At 46.0% G+C, this 27655-nt stretch overlaps 2 long non-coding RNA genes across 2 annotated transcripts in view; one reads left to right on the forward strand and one right to left on the reverse strand.

Annotated features, from left to right (window-relative positions):
- Nucleotides 1–7394, reverse strand: part of LOC146809792 (uncharacterized) — a 34134-nt gene extending 26740 nt beyond the window's left edge. The window contains exon 1 of the long non-coding RNA XR_014966488.1: nucleotides 7367–7394. This is a non-coding gene — a long non-coding RNA (uncharacterized LOC146809792). The remainder of the gene's footprint in view (nucleotides 1–7366) is intronic.
- The window catches only part of LOC146809793 (uncharacterized), a 103483-nt gene that overhangs the window by 534 nt on the left and 75294 nt on the right, over nucleotides 1–27655 (forward strand). The window lies entirely within an intron of this gene.

The following is a 27655-nucleotide window of genomic DNA, read 5'->3' on the forward strand; positions in this document are numbered from 1 at the left end:
ATGGGCTGTAGTTAAGCAGTTAACAGGGAGGTCTCCGCAGTGCGCTCACTAACCAACCGAGCTATCTTACTAGGAGTAGAACCGGTGACCTGTAATTGAAGCAAACATCCCTGCGGTTCGAAGAGAACCAGCCATAGGAGGTCACCAATGAGGTGACTGGGGTGTACTTGAAGGACACGCTCTAATCCGGATGCCGCGGGTTTTATTTTTCGCCAGTGAATTAACCCGGATTTTGTTCTGTGAGCGAACAAAAAATACAGATGTTGCTTGTTCCACTTTTATGGCGGACTTCTCCGGCTTCACCCAGCCCTGAGCTATCATACACACTGGAACTGGAATATGTGAACTGCAGTTGCACGCACGCATTTCTTTACCTAGCAAAATAAACCAGTCGGATGACGTACTGCATGTGAAGCCCTGTGACTGCTGCACTTTAACGTGTCCTAAAGTCATCAGAGTGCTTTGCCTCAGCACCAGCTTACATTACACGAGGTCAGATTTTTTTAGGCCTGGGCGTAATACGCGATTTGCCCAGAATCACAGGATGTTGAGCCTAAGAAACTACACAGACTCGAACCTGGTCCCCCAGTTCCAAGGTCAGCAGTGCAGCCGTTAAGCCACATTGACTCCACGCTGTAGCCGCTTGAGGTTTCAGGCTGCGTGTGCATCTCAGATTTCTGCAGAAGGCGCTTCAACAATCTTTGCAGTTTGCTGGAATTGTAGCCTTTGGCCTCCAAGCTATACAGATATATCTGCAAACAGTACATTAACCCTCCCAACTCATGCACTATCTTCAGGAGCTTCTCTGGTGGTCCAGTGATCTGACAGATCCCAGACATTTCACCAAAATCTCCCCAAAAAGAATGACGACTTTCTTTGCACTTCAGATAAAAAAAATGGGTCGTTTTCTGCTTCCATCTAGTGGAGGATACACACATGACACTTCTCTTTACACATTCCTGCCGCCTTCTTCCAACATTATTACTTGGTGCCATGTTTCCTGGAGCACCTTCAGGCATAGTGCCAATATTGGCAACACACCCCACCCACACAATAGCAGAGCATGCATGCTGAATAATAAAAACACAACACAACTTCTGTTTGGGAAATATTGCTGCAGGTTTATTCCATATAGAAGTATGCAATATGGTGGGTTATTTTACGGGTGATCCAAAGACAGGCAGCTGTAACCAGCCTATGCTGCCATGCCCGCCTGATGAGCCAAGCACTGTGGAGAACCCAATCAGTGCTACACCTTATGGGGTGATCCTCTTTCCGGATCATGTGACACATTGGTCCCTTATTACTCACGCCCCTTTCAGGACAGAGCGTAGCAAGGCAAGCCCCCGGTTGTTCAGGCCAACAACCACCCGAAGGACTAATGGGGCGCCGATGCGATTTCCCAGGAACCTGCTATGAGGCTCCTGGCATTTGGCTCTGGCACCCCTATTGTACCATGCAGAGGTACCCTTCTGTACCCATCGGCTTTCAGATCACCCTTTAACTCCGCCACAACTCTGGAAGTGGCCCCCATCGCCGCCAGAGCCCCCCACCAAAAAGCTAAACTCTACCTGCAACCTCTCATCTCCAGGGCCTCCTGTATATCTAAAAGGAATCATCTCATGTCTGATAAAACCAAAACCCCTCTGGTCGGTGAACTTATGCATTGAACTATTAACTCTTTTCCGGTAATGTTCAACTGCCTCCTCTGACTTAGCGCCGTGCCACACTCTGCGGGGAATAATCTCAGACCACTAGAGCTCACTTTGACCCATGTATTTGATGATCTCCCCTAAGTCAGCTTTCATGGCTTGTAAGAGTGACCTCCTCCCCATGGTAATGAAGTTGTTGCCCACTAGGTGTATCACTAAGAAATTGGGGGGAACCCCCCCCCCTTGGGCCAATCTCTGAGCAAGGGTGTCCCCCTGCACTTGCCGTGCATCCCTTATTCCTCATGGGAATTTCACCTGCACAGCTCCCTCTGTGGTTAAACCCCCTAGGCATACCAGCTTAGTTAACCTGTCTGCTTTAATATATTGCGCCTGTCTGCAATATGGTGCCTAACATTCAGGATTTACTAAATCCTACCCTCCCCCATACTAGATTATTCCCCGCAATAAGGTGCCTAACATTCAGGATTTACTAAATCCTACCCTACCCTCATACTAGATTATTCCCCGATAAGTGGGGGGGGCACCCTGTGCAGCCCAAACAGTGGAAAAATTTCCTGCCCCGTTAAATTTTAATTGAATACTGTACGTGCCAAATGTTCTTTTTACATAGTAGCCTTTTGTGCTTGACACCCTGTTTTCCCATTTATTGAGACAGAAGAACTCTATGTTGGCTGACAGCGTCCCCACCCAGTGTGGCTAATATAGCTAACTTGTCGGGCCATTTGAGCTTAACTGCAGCAACATGTCACCTAATGGTTCTGGGTGCACTTACTTCGCCCCGTTGACCAGACAATTGCACCGACCCCTTTTGATAGCTAAAGCCTGGTGAACACCTTATTGGTGTCAAATCCGGTTTGAAACAATATCTGTATTGTGCCCACTATTGGCGACAACTCACACTTTCGTGTAGTGACAACTTATGCAGTGCACCCGCTTGCTTAACTGCCGTCTGATCACAGATGCTATTACCTGCTAACCATCTCTGACCCTGGATGCTTGAACCCGCAAATGTGTCGGACTCCCAGATTCCCAGTTTCATGTTAGCTGCAGTACACCTTCAGTGGATCCACTGGGAGATACCACAAACCGCATTGGTCATGCGAACCTTAAGAAGCACCCAATTTTCACCTGGGTGTACCTCTAAATGAGACTGGCTCCACACAGCTGTAAGGCCAGAGACACACATATTAAACCTATTTGCTGGTTTTTGCCACTTGGCACCCTTCTGGTAGAAGCTCTGTGCTTTTGTGAAGCGCGCTGGGGGATTACTATGCTCCTCGCCAACTTGCTCGGAATTAGTGATGGTCCCTCGAGGGGTGAAATGTCAGGGCCTTATCCCTGAAGCTTGGCCTTCCAGAATTCTACAGGAAATCTACAGCATTGCTTTGTAAAGCTGTTCCTGGTTCCACTATGAATTATGGTCGATATGCTCTACCAGGTTTGAACAAACATCTTAGCTAATCGTATGCCTGCCAAATACCCAGTGCCGACCGGTTTAATGCTTTACAAATGAAATTGCCCAACCAAACGAGTTCTTGCACTGAAACTCTACTGTCTCAACTTTCTTTCAAAGCTAGAAATGCCCACCAAGTGTACCTGGTACCTGTTTCTATATGGTGCCAGCAGATGTTCCTCATAAAGGCCCTTGTAGCCAATTGCACAATGCAGTCTCAACAACATTTCGCAGCACCTCACTTTGCGTTGTAATTGCCCAGAGTAAGTGTGAAATTCTACCTCCCTGGACTGGAAACAAGCATCCTAGGACCAGTTTCGGGGTTTCACCCCTCTTCAGCCAGGATAGCTTGATTCCAGTGGCATGGAGAGCACGTTATGAACCCGAAACCGGTCCCAGGATGCTTGTTTCGGTCCAGGGAAGACACGGCTTGGCAGTTCGGGCTAGACTGTTCTCATGAGGCACAGGGTCAGACTGATTTGCATATGGCCATGTCTGAACTGGGGTGGTGGAGTGAGCTAAAGAATGATGATGGATTAAACCCAGATCAGTTGACTGGGGGTGAGTGCTTGCAATGTTCAACACTCCGTCCATCATCCCCTTTGGTTTTGCTTTGTTCACCCTAAGTTGGCAGGGTATGCTTGCTTTGTTCGCCCTACGTTGGCAGGGTATGCCCAGACCTGGGTCCCTTGCTCACTTTGCCACTGGATTCAAGATAGCCTGGCTGATGAGGGTTATGAACCCAAAACCGGTCCCAGGATGCTTGTTTCCGGTCCAGGGAAGACATGGCTTGGCAGTTCGGACTGGACTGTTCCCATGAGGCACAGGGTCAGACTGATTTGCATAAGGCCATGTCTTAACTGGGGTGATGGAGTGAGCTAAAGAATGATGATGGATTAAACCCAGATCAGTTGACTGGGGGTGAGTGCTTGCAATGTTCAACACTCCGTCCATCATCCCCTTTGCTTTTGCTTTAACTTTTTTAATAGGCACCCGGAGATAATTTGAACCTAACCCCTAGCATGAGGACTTGGACTAGGTGAGGCCCCGACTGAACCCGAGGCCCGATCGCGACCCGAGGCAGTCAATTTGGGAGTAGCAGGACAAGGGAGGGTCGGCTTAGCCTGGACTCGACCCCAGTAACCTCCAGATTATGCGCAGATCACAGCCCACGATCTGTACCGCGGGCACCGACGGGCGCTAACGGCATCGCCACCCCTCTCTCCCGACTCCACCATGGCTGCACCCACCACCTGGCCGACCAGGCAGTCCTCATAAGCTTCGAACACGCCGTTTGCCATATACGAGTCTTCATACCGGTATCCTGTGTCGACAGCCTCCCTGCGCGAGTTCCTATAATGAAGTTCTAGTTTTTCACGCTCAAGCTGTGGGATAGCTTCATTTAAATATAGCAGGCAATTAAGACTTCACATTCTGTTTCAGTATAGGGATATGGAGCCCTCACACAGACCGGCCCGTGACCGCTAACAACCATGGCCTTTCCTCCAAGCTATGTATACCTGCCTCTGCCTGGCCCACTGGTGCGGACCCATGTACACTTCCTTCGGGAAGACAGCGAGGCACACCATCAAAGCCCAAGGACATGCACGCAAACCGAAGAATCCGCTTTATGTGGCGTGGCAACGCCCTGACAACGCTTCAGAGCAAAACCCTATGATTCTGACGGTGTGCCTGGCGCAACAGAGGATGCCAGGCTGGCCGGGGAAGGCATCTATACCCTCCCCCCAGGTCCTCGTCGCGCAGGAAGGGATGCACCTAGCGCACCACAGGCAATGGGGGGGACTCCTCCCCGAGTCCCGTCCTCAAAGGGGGTGGGTTGGTGCCCAAATGCCACTAAGGGGGCCGCCCACTTAGGATGGCCCCCTGCGTGGGCCGCGGGCAGTCCTTTTAGGTAGCCGGTGACCCTGGCTTTTGAGACTCGTATTTCGATACTTCTCATTATAGATGTGTGACTGTCAGCCCCGCTGTGCAGCGCGCAGCTCGATAGAAGTGGCAGGAATTCCTACAGACGCGGGCCCGTTTCTGTTTTTCCATAGTTGACAAGAGGCCTCATGTCGTGTGCGGCACCTTTAATGATGGCTTTCTTCTTTAGCCACCCAAAACCCAAGATAAAATCAGAGGTGTAACACAGCCCCTCGCACCCCCCGCGGCACAGGAAGCTTCCAACCCTTCAGCACAAGACCAATAAATCTATCTGTGAGATATGAGGGATCGAGATCCCCCTCTCACATTCCCTAGGGGGTCCCCACCATCTTGCATTACAGCACCAGCTTAAATGCTTATGAATGTATTGCACAAAGAACAGAAAATGTAACAATATATTTGACAAGGGCATTCTGGGATGTACAACGTCTATCGTAAACTCCACTGGTAGCACTCTCTGATTTAATTTTTAATTTAAGTTTGAATATGTTTGACAATTTGAAAAATAATCACACAGACAAACTTTACCATAATAAACATGGTTTTATAACGATCGCAGGAAGTATCTTGAAGTTTATTACGAAAAGAAGCCGTCTAACGTGTGCCAGGAGAAAGCGCGGGTGCAATAAGGTTTGCTGTGCAAAAGAGTACACACAGACATGAAAACATGCATAACGTGTCCTACTGAACAAAACCGTCCGGGGCTTATCCAAGCGGCCGGTGTCGAACACTGGCTGCACTAAGCAGCCATTTTGCATCGAGTGGGCCCCGGACTCTGACGCAGAATAATCACACTGTGTGGCACGAGACATGGGTGGTTCTGGATAGGTCTCGGATTTGACTGGCTGAAGGAGGTGACCACAGGGTGCTTAGAAGAAACTGGGCTGCACAGTCTGAGCAGAGGTTGTTAAAAGCGGGAACACTGGAGAAGGTGGAGCCGCGAGCTGGCGTAAGGCGTCATTGTATGGCCCCAGGCCACACATGGGCGTGTCTGATGGGGAGTGAGAGGAAAGTTGTCAAAACAAGAGATGCTTTCAAACCTGAAATGCCATAAGGTAGATTTGCACAGTGGTGCTGGATCAATTTTCAGAGTGGGGGTGCTGCCATCAGCGGTGCACCCCTGAAGGCACACAAATTGTGAGAAGGCCGCACATCAGACAAAGAACAAGCACAGCAAATAAGCCATGTCCACCCAGCATGAGAGAGGTAAGGGTATGCCATGTAGCCAGTGGTGTATATTGGAGCACACTGTAGCAGGTCAGTTACTATAGCATGGAGTGGTAGTGCACTCTTATTTACAGACAGCACATTTTCCATTGAAATGACCACTAAATCTGCACCGACATGTAGTTTTACTACTATCACTGTACATTGAACAGCTGATAATGTGTTGAAATAGGCATTCAGTGAATATCATTTGCATTTCCAAGTAAAGTGTCTTGATTTGTTTTGAAGTAATTACACTTTCAAGGGTTATCCTATCTTTTTAAATCTCAATATGCCCCACGAGATTGTTGCATGGCCCATGGTAGATCTCTTCAGAGTGTGAGATCAACACTCAGGTGAATCAGTGTGATCAAAACATCTCTGGGATATTATGTTGGGTCTTCACCCACAGGTACCACCTGTGGCCTGCTTCATAATTGGACTCACACCCTACTCACCTAGTGTGGGTGGGCAGGCTCGATGCATTTGTAAGTGGAGCTCTTAAACTACTGCCTAGGTACTAAGTGTGAGTTCAAATTGCCTGCTGGATCCGAATATCTTGTTTAATCAGAAGGTCCTTTGGCAAGGTTAAAAACAGTGAGATGCCACAGGGGTAAAATGGCCCTAGATATCTGAGGTCGACATGTTTCAGCCATTGAAATGCCTTGTGGATCAGTCACCTTTCTTCAGGGCCAGTAAGTGTAATAATCCCTAGGTTGTGGGATTGCTAATTTCAACCAGGCTTACATGCATTCATACTTAAATTCAGTAAAGCATGCATACAACTATGCAGACCATTGATTGGACTTTTTCCTAGTTATGGTCTGAACTAGAAGATAAAATTAATAGAATTGAACAATGCAGTTATAAATATCTCATGATCACGTGCAATCTTCCTTTTTGTGCTGAGAAACATGCACACGCGTAAGAATCCCTCAATATGTACATATATATACATTTAAAAGGCAGATCAGGCAAAAGATAAAATAAACTCTACAAATTTTTTTTTAAACAGTGTACAACATGCACACACGCAAATAGGGAAAATAGTAAAAGTAGAGTTGAATCTGCACCTACATGGCCTACATACCTGTTAGACATGATAAGGTTAGGGGGTGAGATGGTCCCTGTAGTCACACACTGTCAGGGAAAGCAGAAGTTTAGGATTGCTTTTTAAAGAGTTTTAAAGCTATGAGATCAAATCTGTAGCTATCTGTACTTACTTTGTCAAGGCACTACGTCCACGAGCACACCTACTTGATTCCCCGTGACCAAGAATGTTAGCGCTGTTCACGCTTAATGGCGTTTAAGAAAAGGGTTGCTAACATCACGTGACCACATCAGGATCACATAAGGAGTGACTGTAAAGGTGTGTCATAATTGCTGATGTACCCCTGTCTCTGTGCCGGGTGGCACTTGTCTGCGTCCTGACCTCGCCGCTTGCTGATCCTGCGTCATGTATGCATTACAGAGGTGAACTGCAGACGCAGGAGGAAATACTTCCTCCCTCCCACGTGTGTGCAATTTAAGAATATTTGCGATGAGCATGCAGAGATGCGTTTCCATGCACATGGGCTGACAAAAGCACATGGGGGAAAAAGGCTCTGGGTTGATTAATCAGCGATTACGAAAAACACACTTACTGCCATGCAATGCCAGCAGCTCTCCTCTTAAACACCATTCTGCGTGAACCAAGCATTCATTGTCTCTGTATGATATGTGTGTGAAGTAAAGTGCTCTGATACCCTACACTGGTATGAGTAGCGCTATAAAACAAGTGAAATACATGTGAGAGAGGGCTATGGAGAGTTGAGGGAAACTGTTGAAGGGTGTTAGTAATAGGGTGACCAGACGTCACAGATTTCCCCGGACAGTCCCGGTTTTCAGGGAACTGTCCCGATGTCCCGGCGCTTTTCCTAATTTTAAATTCATGTCTCGAGTTTTTGGATAAAGGTCAGGTCAGTCTGAAAAGCAGAATTCCAAGTAATGCTCTCCTTTCAGAGGCGCATCCAAAGTCTAAAACAATTTAAGTAATTTATTTGTTTCTGTCAGGCAGCCCAGGAGCAGGTCTGCTGCCCGCTCCCAGCAGACAGAAAGTGTGGGGAGGAGGGCCGGTCAGTGTAGGTTGGAGGTACTGCCATTGCCAATATTATGTAAATGTAGTTTTTATAAATGTATGTGTGTGTATATGTATATTTTTATGTACATATATATATATATATATACACACACACACACATTTATGTAAAGGCATATATTTAGAAGACGCCGGATATATATATGGACACATGTTTACTAGGCCACGCAAAATACAAGACTGGCCAGATATAGCCATGAGACTAAAGGCATAAGTCCGACTTCTATGTCGGGCCTGTCCCGGTTTTTGATTGTCAAAATATGGTCCCCCTAGGTAGTGATGGAATCCACAGAGAAGGCCTTTGAGAGGAGGAGGAGGAGGAGGGGTGTCGAAAAAGGCTGTTGCTCCGGGTGCCTCCAGCGCTGAAATCGGCCCTGGTGAAAAAGCACAAAGGACACTGGCGTCTGTGAGATGTGAACACACTGGGGGACACAGGACAGAGAGGGTGAGGCTTACGGAGGGGATTGGGGCACGTGGAGGAGAGGACTGGGAAGGAGATGTGGGCATGATCAAGAAGAGTGTGTAAGACAATTGCCTGAAATAACAGGTCAGAATTAAAAAAATATGTTCTTTTTCATATTCACCCATGTGTTGTCTTGCTGTATGTTTGCTGTAGGTAGAACACAGTAAGTTTCCTCTTGGATGCTTGCTGCCCCCCTAACAGTACTCAAGGGAAGAACATTATTACACCTGTAACAGGAAACAATTTGCCTAACGTTAATTTGAGTGTTTTTCGGTTCCCGGTACCCTCCCATGTCTTCTGCATTACTTTTGCCCAAGCTCTGTGGTACTTATCACTGAGTTGGAAGACACAACCTCCCTCAAATTCGTTGATGAAAGAGGGGGTATTTGTCGGTGCCTCCGCAGAGTTCGGCACCAGCGTGCCTCAGACTTCACAACCCTCCATGTGTTAGGCCTGACCTGAGCATCCTGCCTCACTGCTTGCAATTCACTCACCAGTCAGCAGGTTCAGAGGGTGTGGTGAGTGCGCCCTGAGATGGACTTCGATGCCGCTCAGAGCTGTGATTGGTTGGGATGGCGCCCAACCAGGGGCTAATGTGGTGGCCATCTTCTCAATGCAGTACATAGGAACAGTGGTCCCAGGAAGTGATCATACAATGAGAAATTCACAACATAAATACAAATTCAAGACTGACAGACGGTAGTCGTTGCTCAAAGTGTTTAATTCACACTGAGCACTGGTCTATTATAGACATTGTTCACATATTATTATGTACAGGGAGGTCCCTAGTTGGGGAAAAGGGGAAGGCAAGTTGGAGTGATTGTGGTTCAGGTGGGGGTAGGGTAGTGACTGCAAGTGTGTAGTGTGCATCAAAACAATATATCGTTTTAGAAAGCGTGGCTCATTCTTCAAACCTATTAGTCACAATTTACAACAATAAAAAAAAACTTTTTAGCCATGGTTTCCAATGTTAACACAGTACTAAATCACTGTTGTTCCAGCTGGCTTGGTGAAAAAATTTCGACGTTTCGACCCCACTAGTTCAGTAGGCTATTACAATCCTTACGCCGGGGTCTTCATCAGGACTGAGGTGTGGGGGTGGGGAAAGGGATCTAGGGAAGAGCATGAAAATGACTTTAAAAAGAGGAAGCCATACTGATCAATAAATTCAACTCTGGGAAGGAAGGAGCAGTTAATTACCATAAGTCGCCTCTGGAAGGAGGCTGAGGTTATGTTGGGGCAGTCACTACCCTACCCCCACCTGAATCACAATCACTCCACCTTGCCTTCCCCTTTTCCCCAACTAGGGACCTCGCTGTATATAATAATATGTTTGTCAGTCTTGAATTTGTATTTATGTTGTGAATTTCTCATAGTATGATCACTTTCTGGGACCACTGTTCCTATGTACTGTCCTTTACCCAGGTCCCAGAGACTAGTATTGGGTTTACCCGTTTTTGGTAACTATCTTCTCAACGCAGGCTGCGATGCAGTATGCATGGAAAAAGGCAGAGTGCACATGATTGGTTTGGGCAGCCCAAGAGGGCCGACCAAACAGTCTGTGCACACTGAGGAGTGGGCAAACCACTCCTCCTCTGCCCTGCTCAAAGAGCAGAGCAGCTCCGCCAACCCGCCTGCCCGCAATGCGCAAAGCAAACATAAAATGCTAATAACTAAAAGTTATTACCATTTTATGTTTCTGCTTCTCGCACTGCGAAAAAGCAGTGGGGGGACGCTCCTCCGCCATAGTGGAGGAGCCGCCCCTGAGATAAAGGGGAGATACCTCAGGCCTCATGACTGACACTAACAGCACTGACTTTAGTTTGGGAAGTTCCAAAAAGTGAATGACACTTCCAAGAAGGACTGGCTGAGGGGGTCTGACTGTTGTCCCTCTCTCTGTCTATATTACTAGTTGGTGTCATAAGCACCAGCAGACTGGTAGAGCTGTTTCCAGCTACACCTTAGAAAGGATCATTATGATTTCTTGTGGCATTGGTGGGAATATAGAAACTAAATAACAGGCACGTTTTTATTCGTTCAATATTTGTACTGAGCACAGGTGTAATGTGTGGGACCGTTTGCATCTCATCCTTGCGAAAGCTTCTGATGGCCTGGGTCTGTATCCCTGGTTGGAAGTGTGGGTGGATTCACATTTGCCACTGTATAACGACTTTGGGGTCATGCGTGAGGTTCTCGGCGGTGTCCGTATCATGTACTTTGACATTGAACTAAGGCATGCATGTATTTGGAAGAAATGTGAGGGGGATAGAGTAGCACGTTAATCCATACCTTCATCCACTCATTCTATTGGCTGTCCTAGGGATCAGTGAGTTGACTGGAGTCGCGGCTTGACAGGTGGGTTTGAGTGACACATGTGCCCCAGTTTAAAGTCCAGAGGCCGAAGACCCAAGCTTAGTTAACTGGGAGGCTTCAGGAAACCAGCCTTCTCCAGAGTCCAAGTGCTCCCGGCAGTACCCTCCAAAATTCGAGTTTGAAGGCAAAGACAGGACGACAGAAAGCCGAACACTTTGAAGAACGAGACATAGTTTGCAAACTTTGAGTATTCCAGACTCGTTTCCAGACTCTCTATCTGACAGATCCTTAAAGACTGGAGGATGACAGGCAGGTAATGCCATGCAAACCTGGCATTGCGGTATCTTCTGACAGTAATCATGCTACGGGTGGAATGTCAATTTTGTGTCATGTTAATGGAAATATGGACAGAAATGGGAGGGCCTTTTATAATGTCTTTGTGTGACTGATCTGTTGAAGCACTTTATTTATCAACAATCTAATTCGAGCAGATTCGCAAAGAATTTTGCTGTCATGTAGCATAGATATGCCTGGACTAAGTCATAATGTATGAATGCTGCATTCCCAAAAGTATAGCAGCATTGGTTTTATGTCCTTGAAAGTGTGACATAATTGTGTATAATCAGGTACACCCCTATAAACTTGGATTGAAAAGTTGGAGTAACCATGGCAGTCTCAAAGGAGTAGCTAATGAAATGACAAATAACTCGGTAACTCCTTCCCACCCATTCCTAAGTGTACTCAGACATAGATTTGGTGTACGTACTACTGAAAAAGTGGCAAGTGTCACCAAATCTTTCAAATGTTCCCAAGACGTGTGTTGGAATGAATTGTATCTAATATTTTGGAAATGGAAAAAACAGTTTGGTTAAACAAATTCTGCAATTCGAAGATATTGCTAATTCTACGCATGCATGACGTTTGCGTTGTGTATATTATAAATACTTATGGAAAGCTAAGTGGATGTTTTCTAAAAGCGAGAACTCAAATTGCAGTGCTTTCCAGAAGGTCCAGGACACACGGACAGGTACCATGCACTATCAACGGGTTCTCTATTAATAAAGAACTTTTGAGCACCCTTAGCCATTTTTAGTTCACACTATTATTATTTAATACTGCTGACTTTAGGATCTCCTTCATTGATCTATGGGTACAATGTTATCCCTGATAAAATCTTTGGGAGATCTGACGACAATCCTCTTTTGTTGCGTCTTCTTTGCACGTGACCAGATTGCTATTTCAGGAACTGGTGCGGCATGTTGAAGTGCACAGACCCAAATGATGATGAAAATTAACCACCTTAAGTGATTGATGGGTCCTGTTTAAGGAGGTTCTCTCTTATAGAGCTGTCAGATCAAGAATGGGGAATACTCTGGCCTGTTAGTGTTGAATCTTTACTCAGCTTGAGACCCGGGTTGTTTCAGTGTTTATTAGGTGGCAGGGCCTACATAAAAACAGGGGCCAATGCTTGGACAGGATTTCCATCCGTGCATACTGTCCCTGTGTGGACCCTTGCCCTAGAAGTAACAGACTTCCAGGGCAGAGGCGTAACGAAACTTGAGCCCTTCCCTCTGCAAAGTAATGATGACCCAGTCAGGAGCTCTCAGGCCAGGGGCCTGACACCCGTGTACAGCACCAGAGGGGGCCCCCTGGAGCTTGGTACCCCCAAGAACCGCAGGGGCAGCGGGCAAGGCCAGATTGGGACCGAAAAACGGCCCTGGCAAAGAGCTCGGGGGCCTGGGGGCAGGGGGGGTGCTAGCGGGAATATTTGTGCTGCTTTTGTTGCTGGGGGCTGATATTGCAAAACCCCCCGATAACAAAAATGGCCCCTCAATGGTCTAAACCGGCCCCCACCCTGGCGGCCCACTGGGGAAAAGTCTGATGCCCGCTACTGCCAGTCTAGCCATGGCTGCGGGGACTAATGTTACATCACTGTTCCAGTGGTCCTCCACAAGTGACAGGATCAAGAGGCCCTGATCAAACAACCAACAAAGGGAAAACCCCTTTCAGTTTTAGGAGATGTGACATAGCGGCAACAGATGCTGACCATGGGCCTGGGAAACCAAGTATGAATCCGGCATCAACTCAATATCCTGTGATTCTGGGCTAATCGCTTAATCTCTCCGTGTACGAAAAATATGTAACGCATTCTTATTCTATTGTGAAGCATTCTAATGCCCTAGGGTCAAGTTTGTGCAATATAAATCGAAATTTGCTAAAAAGCTTCCATGCCTGGAGGTGATTCTAGGACTGCCCAGTCCAGGCTCAAACATTCTGCATACGTAAAAGTGCTCATGCCTTTTCTGCGAGATGTGCATCAGGTACTTCATTCTCTATGCAGGAAGCTTTGGGTGGCCAGGCTGGTCAGGTCTGTCATGGCCACAAAGCCAATAGATGACACTGCTCTTGAATTCTGCGTGCAATATTGTAAGAATAGGTTTCTTGCTGCTGATCAGCCATGATGTTGGCGATGATGAGTCGGTAGTCACAGCCCTGAAAGCCCAAAGAATGTGCCATATCAGCATTTTCTAGTGTGGCAGGACAAGCAGGGACAACAAAGTCTGTGGCTGCATTCAATGCAAGTCTGTGAGAATAGATCAGAATCTTGTAGGCGGTGGTGGATGCCAGGGAAGAGCTGAGCTCATAGGTCATCAGTGGCGTAACGAAACTTGAGGGGGCCCCCCCTGCTAGTTACATGGAGGAGGCCCCCCCATGTTACGAACCACAGTGCCGGAGGGGGGCACCTGGAGCTCAGGGGACCCCCCCTGCACCGCAGGGACTGCGTGGGCTATCGTTATGCCACTTACCCATAGGAGATCTGCAGGGCTTTAAGTGGGATGTAAAAACTGGGGGGTCTCTCAAAGGGGCATGTCCAATGTAATTAAGGGTGTGGCTTAAAAACACATAAGCTAAAAATCTTTGCTTTGTATAGTGTGCCGTCCGACTTGTATTTGTCTGTTTCTGTCATTGCATCCAGATATATGATACAACAAGTAACATCATACCTACAACAAGTCAGGACTATTGGCTTTGTCAATGGGTGTTAGTTGCCTAATATAAATAAGCAGCAACTATGGCTTGTATATAATATTGAAAAAGCTTCCACTTAAAGCCCTGGTGACACCACGACAATGTTGCTGCTTCTGAGTTTCAAAAAGCGAAGGGAAACCCAGAGACATAATGACTCTCTTTAAAGGATTTCGCTTCCCCTACAATGCTCACCTGGCATGACGACATGCCGTAACATCTCCACTAGTGGAGAAGGGATCAGTGTGAGCATGGGCACATAGTGCTGTCACTGCAGTCTGGAAAGAAACGGACCGCCAGGGCACAAAACAAAGCCCGATAGAGACCTGTTTCGAGGCCCCCTTAAAAAACACAGCTGGTGCTCAGCACTGGTGAGACGCGGCCCACTTAAAGCCCTGGGATCTGTATATGATAATCTGATGTGACACACCTCAAATCAAACCAGCTTCCCCAGTAGAATGGGCATGTAACAGTTGAAAACCCATATTAAAGAAAGGTCCTAAAACAGCAAAAAACGCAAAAAGCAGGATGCTTCTTTGAATGCCAACTTATGACAGTATCTACGAACTTTATCAGAATTTCACAAAAGGGTAGAGTTACAAGTTGATTCCCTGTCACAAATCACAAGATGCACCTGTAGTGTATACAGATCATTGTTTTCAGCGTCAATTGAGGTGATTAAAGAAAACACTAGGAATTGCTTAGGTTGTTAAATCAAACATTAAAAGTGGAAAACTGCATTCCTATTGACATGGAGTGACCTTACAAAAATGTATCGAAGGCCTGAGCCATCTTTAAACAAGCAGTATGCAATGCCGGCTGTAAAAGCGCTAGAGGACTTAACCAGGATCAGGGGCACAGCTATCATTGGTGGAGCCGGTGCAGTGTAACTAGTGCCCAGGGGTGTGAGGGGCCTACTGCACTATACAATGGCTGCATTTGACTACTCAACCTGTAAGCAGGAAGATGGTTTTCCTTACTTGCATTAGGTCCATATGCACCCTTGCTACGCACTAACCACCTGTGTCATTTATGGAGCAGCTTGAATGAAATCTCTTGGCAGTTGCTTATCTATTTTCTTAATTGAGTCAAGTCTTGGTATGCAGGACATACAAAGATCCCAGACTCGGCAGCTGAGGAACGTCACGTTTCAACAAGACCGATAAATTACACTTGTCTTTTAAAATAAAAGCAAGACAAATAAATCTGTGGTGTATAACTATTCATTTTAAAAACATTTAATTAGAGACGTGTTTTACAAACAAAAAACATAAAACAACTGGCCCTACAGAGCGTGGTTGTTAGCACTTAATCTTCAAACTAACAAAAACCAACGTCGCCTGTCACGTGGGCTTCTGCCAGTGCCTAATTTCTACAAAATTAAGTCCAGGTGCTCAAATTGTTATAGGAGGCCACGCCCATGTCTCCCAAGCTCCACCCACTTACTGCACTGGTTCCACCCACTTACTGTAGTGGTGCGATATCAAAGGAGTATGGGTGGTAGGAGAGGAAGCAGAATGGTAGTGGATGCTGTGATTGTTTGCTAGGGGGAGTTCATAATTTAGGGGTGCTTAAGGGAGGGGGCATAGGTTGTTGAGAGTATTAGTGAGGCGGGGATTGTTTTTATTGTATTTCTGAAAGCTAGCTGCATGCTTCTCCTAATAAATCAAATTGTTTCTCTCTAGTGGTTGTCCTGTTTCTTTCTGCACCATCTTGCTGTCAGAGTCGGTATGTGCATTATGTGGGCAGTATGGCTATGCTGATATTTTTATTTTATTTTGACTTCACTATTTTCCACCACAACCCAGAGCTAACAGTATGAAATTTTAAAAGCATAATGACGAGTACGATTGCTCAGCCTGTTCTGTGAGGAGAATCTGCGCTCTCTCTACTGGGGCTAGCACTACATTTTTACTGTTTTTTCCTCTTAGACGATAGTGGTTTGCCACAAAGGCATAGCCACCACAACATGTGACATTCAGGCATTAAGCACAACGCATCTGTGATGATGTGTGACATGAGAATCTGCACAGAGCGGGACCTCGGGACATCCAGCAAACAAACACAGACAAACATGGCCAGCAGCGGGAAATGTTAGTTAAATTCCGCCACCTGGATGACCCTCCGTGATCTCATGGATGTTCCGAGTGTGCACATTTCAGTATAACGTGTTCCAAAAGGAAGAACGCAAGGTGGGTTACAGCAATGCCTGCTCTGCGTGTCCAGAAAGTATGCTTCCAATACAATCTCTGATCTTTGAGCAGAATTCAGTCTGTCTACAGGAAGCCCATGAAAACCCAGCAAAAGATATGCTGGTACAACTGTATACTTTAATTAATTGTGCTCATAAACGTTAGTTAAGATAGCTCAGCCTTCCATCCGTGTAAACACAACAAACCCTTACATTATTTTATGCACAATGAAATAATTATACATAGTTTGTTAATAGTGGCATTCATCAAAACAGTTGACAACTTAGAAGACTTGGAACTTAAAATACATTTATAGATTGAGATTTGGGCACATGGGCCCCAACTTCTACTTAGACAATGAAATGACTAGACCTGGGCGGTAAATTTCGTTCCGCTCGCGGAATTTGCGATATTTTGACATTTCTGCGTTCCACGGAGAGCGCGAAAATGTCAAAACATTCGCAACCTGCCGCGAAACGGATGTATTTTTGTTGTTCGTGCTTTAAAAATGCGTTCTCGTGTGCGCGGTCGGGACTTATCGGGTCCCTGCGTTCGCCGACGAGTTTTCCTATCCGTTCGCGCGCACCACAAGATGTTGGATTGCTGGTAGCCGGTCGCGCTACCCCGTGAGAGTTTGCGATCGCGAACACGTCATTGCGATCGCGAACAGGAAATACGCATCGCGAGCAAGATGGCCGTGCCCATTAGTGACCACATGGGCAAGTTGGAGGTATATTTCCCCGCGAGCATGCAAAAACACATCACGAACGGGCGGGAAAAGCAATCTCTGCATCTTCGCGAAAGTTCCGCATGCTCGCGGTGATTTTGCGCAATTCCGCGATAATTTGCGAAAGTCAATTTCGCAAATTCCGCCCACCCCTGGAAATGACATTATGCGGCCTCCGTTGGGTGTTCACTTTAACCCATACCTTGCAAAACATAGGAGGCAGAAGCTATGGGAATGCTTTAGTACTAAACCACCTGCATGCACAACTACGAGGCTTGATGACAGAAATAAACTTACAACTGGCGCATACCGACATATTGCACACCGGGGAGAAATTAAACAAGAATTATAAATACCTATACATCCGGATTCTTCTAAAAGAGATAATGAAAGTGAAGAGCACAGAAAACAGCATATTTTAATGTCACGAAAAGTGTGTAAAACGGAGACAACTGTAGCAGCGGTTGTCCCCAGTACCAGGGCTGTGGAACCTGTCGGGTTTGTGGAAGAGCTGGACAAAACCGAGAAATGACAAAAAGGGCGGTATGAGCAGTCAGCGTGTCCAAAATGAATTAGAGGTAACGTGGTAAGTAACCAAACAACAGCTGGAACAAGCAGGTCAAATGCCTGCTAGTGCCAAAAGTGCCATAGCCTTCCGCAAAAATGCCCTTACGCTTAAGGAGTTTAGAACCGCTGCGAATGCGAAGAGGACAATGGGTCTTCAGTCAAGATGCACAGCACCCACACACAAGATGTCACTTACACAGGTTTTATGTGTGTTCAGACAGAGCACTATTCATGTCTTCTACATAAAAATCTGGTGAATGTATTTTCCTCACAGGCTTATTTTGAACCGGGGCAAATTTGCACACCGTGCCCTGCGCCGGAGATATCATTGCTCGGGCCTCTGTTCACACTTCTTCATTCATACCAACCAAGTTAGTCAGTTATAGAACCACGCATGAACTGAACGTCACCGGCACGCTCAAGATAAAAGCAGCGTTTGGCTTACTTACTCGGTTACTGGTAGGCGGCAACACCGGCCCTCACTGCCTTTATTAATATGCCTGCTGTGCTGCTGCTGCCCTCTCAATGTCGTGCTGAACAACTGCTGGTTATAGTGACTTGTGCGGTGCATGTGCTGGGGCGTGGCATTTTCAAAACAATCTACGCACGCTGCAGCGGCGCAGCCCTACTCTCGCATAACCAAATCCGGCCCAATCAGTGTCCCACCCACCGGCAAAACTGAACTAAGGGCTGCTGGGGCGCTGCCTAAGGCAAATTCTCTTGAAGATGGTAATGGTTGCATTTTATTAGCTCAGTCTCAAAACTTTTATTTCGGCACTCGAGAGAACAATACTGACTGCGCCTCAGTGAGTGAGCTGAGGTAATTATAACTTTTCCCATAGATGTGCAGACATGTGTAAATAAGTGCCGGTGCTAAGCACTGGCACAAATTAAGCATTGCTGTCTGCGTGCTTATTTCTGGAAACTGACACAATCCATTCATCAACAGAGCCTCTTTGATAAGTAAATCACTGTCTTCGTCGATGGCCTGCGCTGAACAGTTAGCGTACACGCAGGAACTCCGAGCAGCCACAGAGTACTCTGCTGAGGGGGCCATCTGCAGCTTGGGGGCCCCCCCACACTGCAGGGGCTGCAGGGGCCTGTGTTACGCCCCTGGACAAAACCACAATATTTACTCAGGTCCAGGGCTGTAAGTGGGCCAGGTCAACAGGCACCGAGTCGGGTCCCTATCGGGCTCTCCATTTTCGCCCTGAACTTCAGGGTGAAACACTAAATCTTAACTCTGACGCAGTACGAGCCTTCACAGCCTTTGAGGTACCTTCAAAGAGACTCGTTTAAGTTCTTTCACAGGATCTCTTCATTTCAGAACTGAAGCATTTTCAATATTCTATACTACGAAGCCATAGATGTTACTTATTTATCTTACAAAACTAACAACCACTGGCAAAGCTGTAGGTGTAATGTTATTTGTTGTAGTATAGATCTAAATGCAATAACAGAAGCAGCAAAATACCAGTCGGGCGGGACACTATGATAAGCACATATTTTTAGCTTGGGCTTTTAAGCCACACCCTTAATTACAATGACCACGCCCCTTTGAGAGACCACCTACTTTTTTCATTCCACTTAAAACCTTGCCCAGATCTATGCTCATATAGCCTAGTTTAAACTTGCTATGGCCATGAACAATCTCCTTACCCCCCCCCCCCCCTCAGTATATAAATGCACTTAAGGTCAATATATTTATCATTATTGTGCAAGGAAGGACTCGCAAAAAGCATTTAACGGCAGTGGTCACCATGCTGCTTCCCTCCCTCAATCATATACACTTAATTAAGGTGCACAAATATACATACTCTCCTAGTCACCGTGAATATATTGGTTATATTTCGTAGAGAAATGTTGTTGCATAACAAGGGCATCTTGGGCCGTACTACTAATATTGAAAATGGTAGCCCACTTGTAGGTAGTAAAACATAATTAGTGAGTAGTGGGCCCTTCACAGCCCTGTGCCATGGTGCCACTCAACCTTTTGCACCATTGCCAGCTACACCTCTACATTTGTGGCTATGTTCAGGAGTCAAAAGTGCTGACAGGGCGTGCCTTCTCTCAATACAGGAAGCACACTACCTTGAATACCACAAAACGTGCAAACACGACAAAACCTCTTTCTGAAATTAGCCTTCAGTTTCAACGTGAAATTAAGCCCCTTTTAGCAAACACACTGCAGGTTTAGCTACATTTATATACATAAGGAAATTGGATTATGAGTGTAGCAATGTTTTAGCATTGGGCTGCAAGGCCTTCTTATTAACTTTAATTTCTGTAATGCAGTTACGTGCTTTTAGAATACACCATAACTCTATAACAACACATAATTTCACTCCCGCAACTTTAGTGATGAAGTACAGTTCCCTTGTGCAGGTTTTAAGAAGTGACGCAATTACTGCTGAAGGGAATGCGCCCAGAGACTGATGACCGTCTTTTAGTTCTTGATGGTATTACAATAACGGATCTTGCAATTTGCTTCAGCTGACAGCATTTGGTGGTTAATGGTAGGGCAGAAATATTTAAGAACTCTAAAGCGTTGCTGGACTCACAATGCACTGGTGGTATGGTAAAGTCTGAAGTCGCCATAGCAACTATTCTGTCTCCTCACCACTCCTACACTCACCTGATGCCTGGCAGGCTTGCAGCTTCAGTGGCAGGCGCGAACGGGCGGCAGAAGGCAGGGCAAATAATTAAATTATGGCTGGCCGGCGGCCTCACAGTCCCTCTCAGTAGTCTCGGGGATATCTATCCTCTTCACGCGCACTTTTCATTGAGCAATGCCCATGACGGTTTTATTTGCGCGATGCATGACGGTTACCAGTCTCACCCTAAAAGGGTATAGACTGCGCAGACGCGGAGACGTGCGCGCCGCGCACCATTTAATTTATAAAAGAGGCCGCAGAGAGGTATCTACTGCGAGCGCAACGTAAGCCAGCATAATGTGAAGTGCTTGCTTGCTGCGCGCCCATGGAGGGGCCCCTGGATCGCGGGCCCCCCCCCCCGCAATGCGGGGGCCTGTGTTACGCCCCTGTAGGTCATACAAGGGTGAAGGTGATCATGGCTTCTAAGTCTCAATCTCAGAGAGTCAGGCATTCCTCCGCAACACAAGCGGGAGCTGGGAAGGTCTCATGAGATCTCAAATGTATGGAAGCTGGCATGGACAAAGCTTTTGTCAACATTTCCATCAAGCAAGAGCTTGTGAGTGGTGTGGGGAGGACTCCGTTCAGAAATGTCAGAGAGTGCACACACAACTGGAAACACCTGACTGCGCGTACCGGAGGGATGTCCTGCCACATGATCGCATCAGCCCACCCAAGGTGACGCGATGCTTGGCCTACAGAGAGCTGATTCATCAACCCAGTGTGACAGACACTAGATCCTGCAAGACAGCAAGATAACCCTGCCAGGAGGAAAGCAAAGTAAGGGCCATCAAGAGCATGGATGTCAATGCTTGATCTTCGGAGCTCGTAGAAGACATCCTTCACCAGGTTACTGATGGGTAAAGAAGGTGTGACTCTCAAACAGGAGTCAACATGCATGGTCTGGAAGTTATGGCATTCCCCTACATAGGAACATCCATAAATGTACTCATGGTGGCATATTTCCTTAAGGTGACATAAGTGCCATACCTATGCATCACCTCAACGAAACTCTATTCTTGCGGCCATGCATTTCCACAGAAAGGCAAGTTTGAGCATATGATCCCACATGGAAAGTAAAATCTAATGCAAAGATATTTGTGTAACAGACCGGCAGACATTTTGCTCAGCTGCCCACAACCACAGAGTTAAAGCTTATTCTCTTTGCTGTAAATGTCTGCATACATTTGTGGATGATGGTTTGGGAAAATTGCAACAGTTTATCACCAGCCTGCTCAATAAACAGGTTTGTCTGAACCTTGACACCGTGAAATATTTGTGCAACAACTAGGACTGAGGCACAGGTACATTCTATTCCACTTCCATGCCAAGGTAGGAAAAGAACCAAAATCTGATGAGGATCTCATGTTCCGATAACATAAAGCCAAGCCATGGGTTTCTCCATCCACATCATGGACAAGAAGAGACATATTGGAGGGTACCAGGTGGGGGGAAATCTGTTTTGACACAAGGCTTCCCATAAATGCCATAAAGAGGGAGCTCCACATCACCCCCCCCCCTCCTCAGGCAACAATGAGGTTGATCTAAATGAAGTGAAGTGGTTCTCCAAACTGAACGTCAACGTGGGACACCATCAGTCACAACTCCATGTTAAGTAACGTTTCATTACCTTTTCTGTGTACATGCCAAAGGAGTGCCTTCAATGTCGTCTGAGCAGCGTTCTCAATATCAGTGACAACATTTTAATCTACATTTTGCACCACATATAGCTAAAAACAGCACTGAAGAGGCTACATCAATTTTTATCATCTTCCACAGATGTGAAGTACTAAATCCTGAAAACTTGTAGATTTCACTGCGTCACCTTTACGAGGCTTTCTTGCGTCGGAATGCCCACCCTGCATACATTATACCTGACGCAGGTATAATGTGATGCAGGGCTTTACAACGTGACACATCTCCCTATATGCGTCACGTTGTAAATGTTTTGCAACATGGCGCATTGTTTACGACGCCGCTGCATCACAAAAGTGACGCAACGGTGGCGTAAAAGTGTCACAAGGGGCTTTTAAATCTGCCCCTGAGAGACTAGGGGCCTTATTATAACTGTTCCAGTATTTTTGGTAGGTATACTACAGCTGATGAATGTTAAAACCTATGGGAGTGGTATTTACGAGGTGGGCCATTACCTACCGAGTATCAGTACTGAAGATCAAAATAAAGTTTAACACAAGGGTCAGGATTTATCAATATTTGACATAACGTAACGAACCAAGACAACCTGCTGTGCTGGGCTGCGTCAAATAGAGAGGGCAGGAATGCACCATATTTACCAAGATGTGGTGCATTCCTGCTCCATCACTGCACTGGCGCACTATGCGGCGCCTAACCACAATGCAGGCACCCTTACACAATGGTGATACGGCCATATGGCATGGCAATTTGGATGTCTTTGTCTCATTCTCCACCGCTGATGGAAATGTGGGCGATTAAGAATATTCTTTGACCCCAAAGGCAACAGAGTAGCATGGCGATATCGGTTTTCCATGAGTTCATAGAAAAACAATTTCATGGAATACCATTACTGAGAAACCATTTTATCTACACTGTTAAATGGACATTTTCAATGAATGAATGAATGGCGTTTGCCTTGTGTAGAAACCAATTCATAGAATGTCTTTTGGGTCAAAATATGGCCTTTGAATGCTTATTTTTTTGCAATGGTTGCAGCTCTTACTTTGAGAAACAGTTTTGTGGGAGATATTTATTTCAATGCTTTACTTTAAGGGGCATTATTTCATATCTTTGTTTTACACTGTCAAACAATTACTTTGAATGCTTTTAATACGCTTACGCATCACCATCCGTAAACACCTTACATCGCTGACCCTTCACCACCCCTACACTCCACCCATCTCAGAACTCTAAAATCCCCTTTCTATGCCCGCAAGCTAATTATTCCTGATCCCTAAGACCCCCCCCCACCCTAAACATTACCAATCCCTGAACCCAAAAACTCCACAGTAGTCCATAACTCCACCCAGGTTTAATGTAATTTTGGATTTTCCTTTTAAATTCTCTTTCCGTACCATTGTTTTTCCATGATTCAGTTTCCTCTAATGTAGTTTCTCAGTTTTCGTTTTCCATTAATTCCCATTCTTCAGGGAATATCGCCTGATAAAAATAGCAATATAAGTGGCCTGGCAGCATTCTACGACATTGACTGCAATAAAGAATGGAATGGCAAGTAAATAATAGCGCTGATGGGATATAGATGGCATGACATAGCCTCTTGCAACAATGGTTAAGTGGCTGGTAGAGCAGCAGTATTCTGCACAGCTGATGGAAATGTGTATGAAGTGAAAATTATAGGGTGACGTGGCTCTGTGTAGTGATATTAACAGCAATATTGGTTTTGTGTCAAGATACTAATTCTGGATGCAGGTTCGGCAATATGACAGTGTCCTGTGACACTGAAGACAATGACACACCAGAATTCCGTAACCCTGGTGACTATAAAAGTCACCTGGGAATACCATACGATCCTAGGGTGGCATGCTAGTATTCTCTGCAACTGATTGCAACATTGGGGCTTTAAGATATTATGTATAACTAATTTCAGTAAGGATGGCATGGAAACTGTAGTGCCGGTGATAAAATATGTGTGATGACATTGTTCTCTGGTATACATTGTAATGAAGGTGGCATGACACTCTTCAGCGGTACTGATGTCACTGTGGTTGACAAACCAACATGAAATTGCACTTCAGCAATAGTGTGTTGCACAACCTTTGGCATATTATCGGATTGTGGAGAATTTCACCACCGTTATTTCATGGCTACTCAGTGCTTAACTTGTGCCGGTGCTTAGCACCGGCACTTAATTGTCAGGGCCGGGGCTACATGCATTTAGTGCACGTCACTAATGGATTCATAATTAGTGGCACAGAGTGTGTGCTGTGCTGCTGCTCTACTGTAAGTGCTGCGCCGTTACCTACGGGTTGTGCTTGTTGATGAGAGAGACTGGTGATGTTGAAGATCACTTCTACTTCTTTGTGACTCCGATTCTGTCTTCACGACGTTCAAGTTAGTTTAAAGTTCTTCTCACTTCTTCTTCAAGAGTTAACTAAAACTACTTCTTCTCAATCAGGCACTGGCAGGTCGGCCCAGCGGCCACGCTGGTGATCAGTGTTGCCGGCCCAGTGGGCGGGACACTGAGTTGGGCAGGGCTTTGCCCGGTCTTCTGCGGGGGTTAGGGGTGTGCACGGCAGCAAGCAGCATGCGCAGATCTTTTTCAGATTGCTTGCAAATGTGCACGTATTCGCTGCTTTTTACCACGCTCCAGCATACCCGCACGGCCGCACCTTACCACTGCACCGGCACCGGCGAGTATCGTGGTTCAACGGCTGCCGCTGCCGTTCAAAGTAGCACGACCTGGACAGTGACGACGGCCGCATTGAGGTGGACTCGGAGACTAGAGTTAAGCACCAGGTGAGGGAGGCAGGGCCTGGTAGGCCTAATCATCTTGAGTTCAAAAAATAAAGCTGCGCAGCAGCATAAGTAGCACCAGGTGAGGCAGGGGCTGGCAGGCGCCGCGGCCTAATCAGTTAGTGTTATGAAGCTGCGCGGCAGCCTAATAGTGGACCCGAGTCCCGACTCCCCCTACTCCCCTCAGTGAGTCATGTCCCACCGTCCCACTCCCACGGTCCCGCTCAGTTACTGTAACTTTCCTCAATTCATACAAAGTACTCTGGGCTGCCCTATTATCGTGACAGGAAAAGCATGTGTCCAAACAGATTAAGGAACGAGAATGGCACAGAAGAGATGTAGAAATGGGCCAAGTGCCACGTGGGAGAATGGAGAAATGCCCCCGCCAACTCTGCTATGCTAATAGCTGTGAATAAAATGTCCTGGAATGAGCGAGTTCAGCGGGATATGCATGAATGAGATTGCTGGAATGGAATGTGAATCAGAATCCATGTTGTTTAAACGGTAAACCCCTTTTCTGTAAAAAGATCCCATCTCGATTATGCAGTTTTTTGCAGGCGCTGCTAGTATGCAAAAATTCTTGCATGCACTTAACTTTTTGCCTTGCTTCTCCAGGTGGCAGTAAACAAAGGAGACGTGAGAATGTTGTTTTACGGTGTGTTCTGCAAGAGCTCTCTATCTCAGTATCGTTATGTTGTTATTGACCCCCTGCTGGGTGTTTTTATATCTCATGCAAATATTCACCACCCCCAAGACCTCTTGGATTCCACAAATAACTGACTGGCTGGACTTTTCTGCCAAGTTGAGCAAAATCAATGGGGCAATTTTGAATACCTAGATCAAATTTTTTTTTAAGACTGTTCAAAACATACTAAAAAAAAGTCATGATTCCACCATGCTAGAGGCTTACATGAAGTGAAAGCTGGTAGCATTGGTACCATGGACTGGCGGGGCACCACGCATGTACATTGTGAGGTGCAGTATATTTCGATTTATACATAGAGTGCTGGAAGATGAGGCGAGAGGAGATGAACAAATCATGATAGTCAGTAAGGACATTGAAACGATAGCGAGCGCTGGGAGGCTGAAGCAGGTTCCTGGATGTTGTCACGGTTGCTTTGAGTACTCATTCTATGGCTCTTTGAATCGTGTTTTCTCTTTGATTGAAGTGATCACCAAATTGATAAGAGGGAACTATGCTTGGTTACATTTTTTGCTGGGAGGAGGTGTCCATGAGGTCCTATTTGCCCAAGTCTTTGGTTGTGGTTCCACCACTGTGGGTGTCGTATTAGGGGAACAGGGGCGTGAGACACACATTCTAGCTTATCTCGTTGTGAATTAGTAATGCTTTGGAACTAACACCTGCATACCCATGGCACGCACCACGAGCGTAGAATCTGAGGGGGCAAGACGTGCATGCTCAAAGCAACTTGCCGATGTGCAAGCGCAAATTACCTCTATGGATTACACATACACAAAGTGCCATCTTTTTCTTGATCTACACTAACCTTGGTGTAGATCTGGGAACAGGGGTTGTGAAACTGTCCCATAAAAGACTGAATAATTGAAGACTTTAAACATTGCAGATTCAATCGAAGATCTCAAGAAGATGTAGGTCAAGTGATGGTACTCATTTTAACAGTATTTCTTGTATCCTCTGCTTACCTGTGGCAATAACAAATGAATGATGTTTAAGGGGGTGGAGTGGAGGATTGTGAATGTATAAGAGGTGTAGAAAGTTTAAGAATGTGATCTTATTGATCAGTTTGCGGTAGTTCTTATTTTTTAGATGTGGTTGGTTAAAGTTATTTCACTTCTTCAAATGTAAAGGGGTAACCTTTTCCAAAGAGATGTGTGGTGACAATTATACCATTCTAATTGAAGGATTATGAGATGAGGTTTCTGGCCTGGGCTGGGTGCCTTTATGTGATGTTTCCATACTTTCTGGCCTAGGCTGGGTGCCTTTGTGTGGTGTTTCCATGATTCCTGGTCTGAGTACAGTGTGAGATTTCCATGCTTTCTGGCCTGAGTGCTTGTGTGAGGTTGCCATGCTTTCTGGCCTGGGCTGGACGCTTTTGTGTGACATTTCCATGCTTTCTGGCCTTGGTGCCTTTGTGTGACATTTCCATGCTTCCTGGTCTGAGTACAGTGTGAGATTTCCATGCTTTCTGGCCTGGGTACTTGTGTGGCGTTTCCATGCTTTCTGGCCTGAGTGCTTATGTATGACATTTCCATGCTTTCTGGCCTGAGTGCTTATGTCAGGTCAAGAGACCATTTACAATTGACTATGCTTTGAAAGTTAATACCGCTAAATATGTAATGGAAAATGTGTTGTACACCATTTTAGTCTTTCTTTTTACAAAATGTTCTTGAGCGGAGAATTCCCCACCCTGACGCCCCCAACACCTCTAGCAGTCGTTAAGCTGGCTTGGTACGCATTGTATGGGGGCTAGTCTAACAAAACTATTCTGAATGTCTAATAATTGCACATATAGCTACAGGGGAGTAAGTTATAGTAACAAGCCCAATTGGTAATCATCTTTTTTCAATTGTTTCTCTAAAAGTAATCACTTTAACAGAATACTCTACTATTTATGAACCCCAACCCCATTCAGCCACTGGAAGTAACAGTGACTGACGCATTCAAGTGTATTGCATGATTTTATTCAGTTTATCTGTTTAGAGTGTTTTCACAAAATTTGGGATTCATCTGTCACCTAAGCTATGTAAAAGTTGTATCTTTGAACTGATAGACTGTTAAAAATGGCATACCCCAGTTTTGTCCTTTTCCCAAATCAGCACATAGAGCACTGAAATTGCCCCTTTTCAATGCTTTAGTGATTTTAGCCAATT

Source organism: Triturus cristatus, chromosome 7, assembly GCF_964204655.1.
Source record: "Triturus cristatus chromosome 7, aTriCri1.1, whole genome shotgun sequence".
NCBI lineage: Eukaryota > Metazoa > Chordata > Amphibia > Caudata > Salamandridae > Triturus > Triturus cristatus.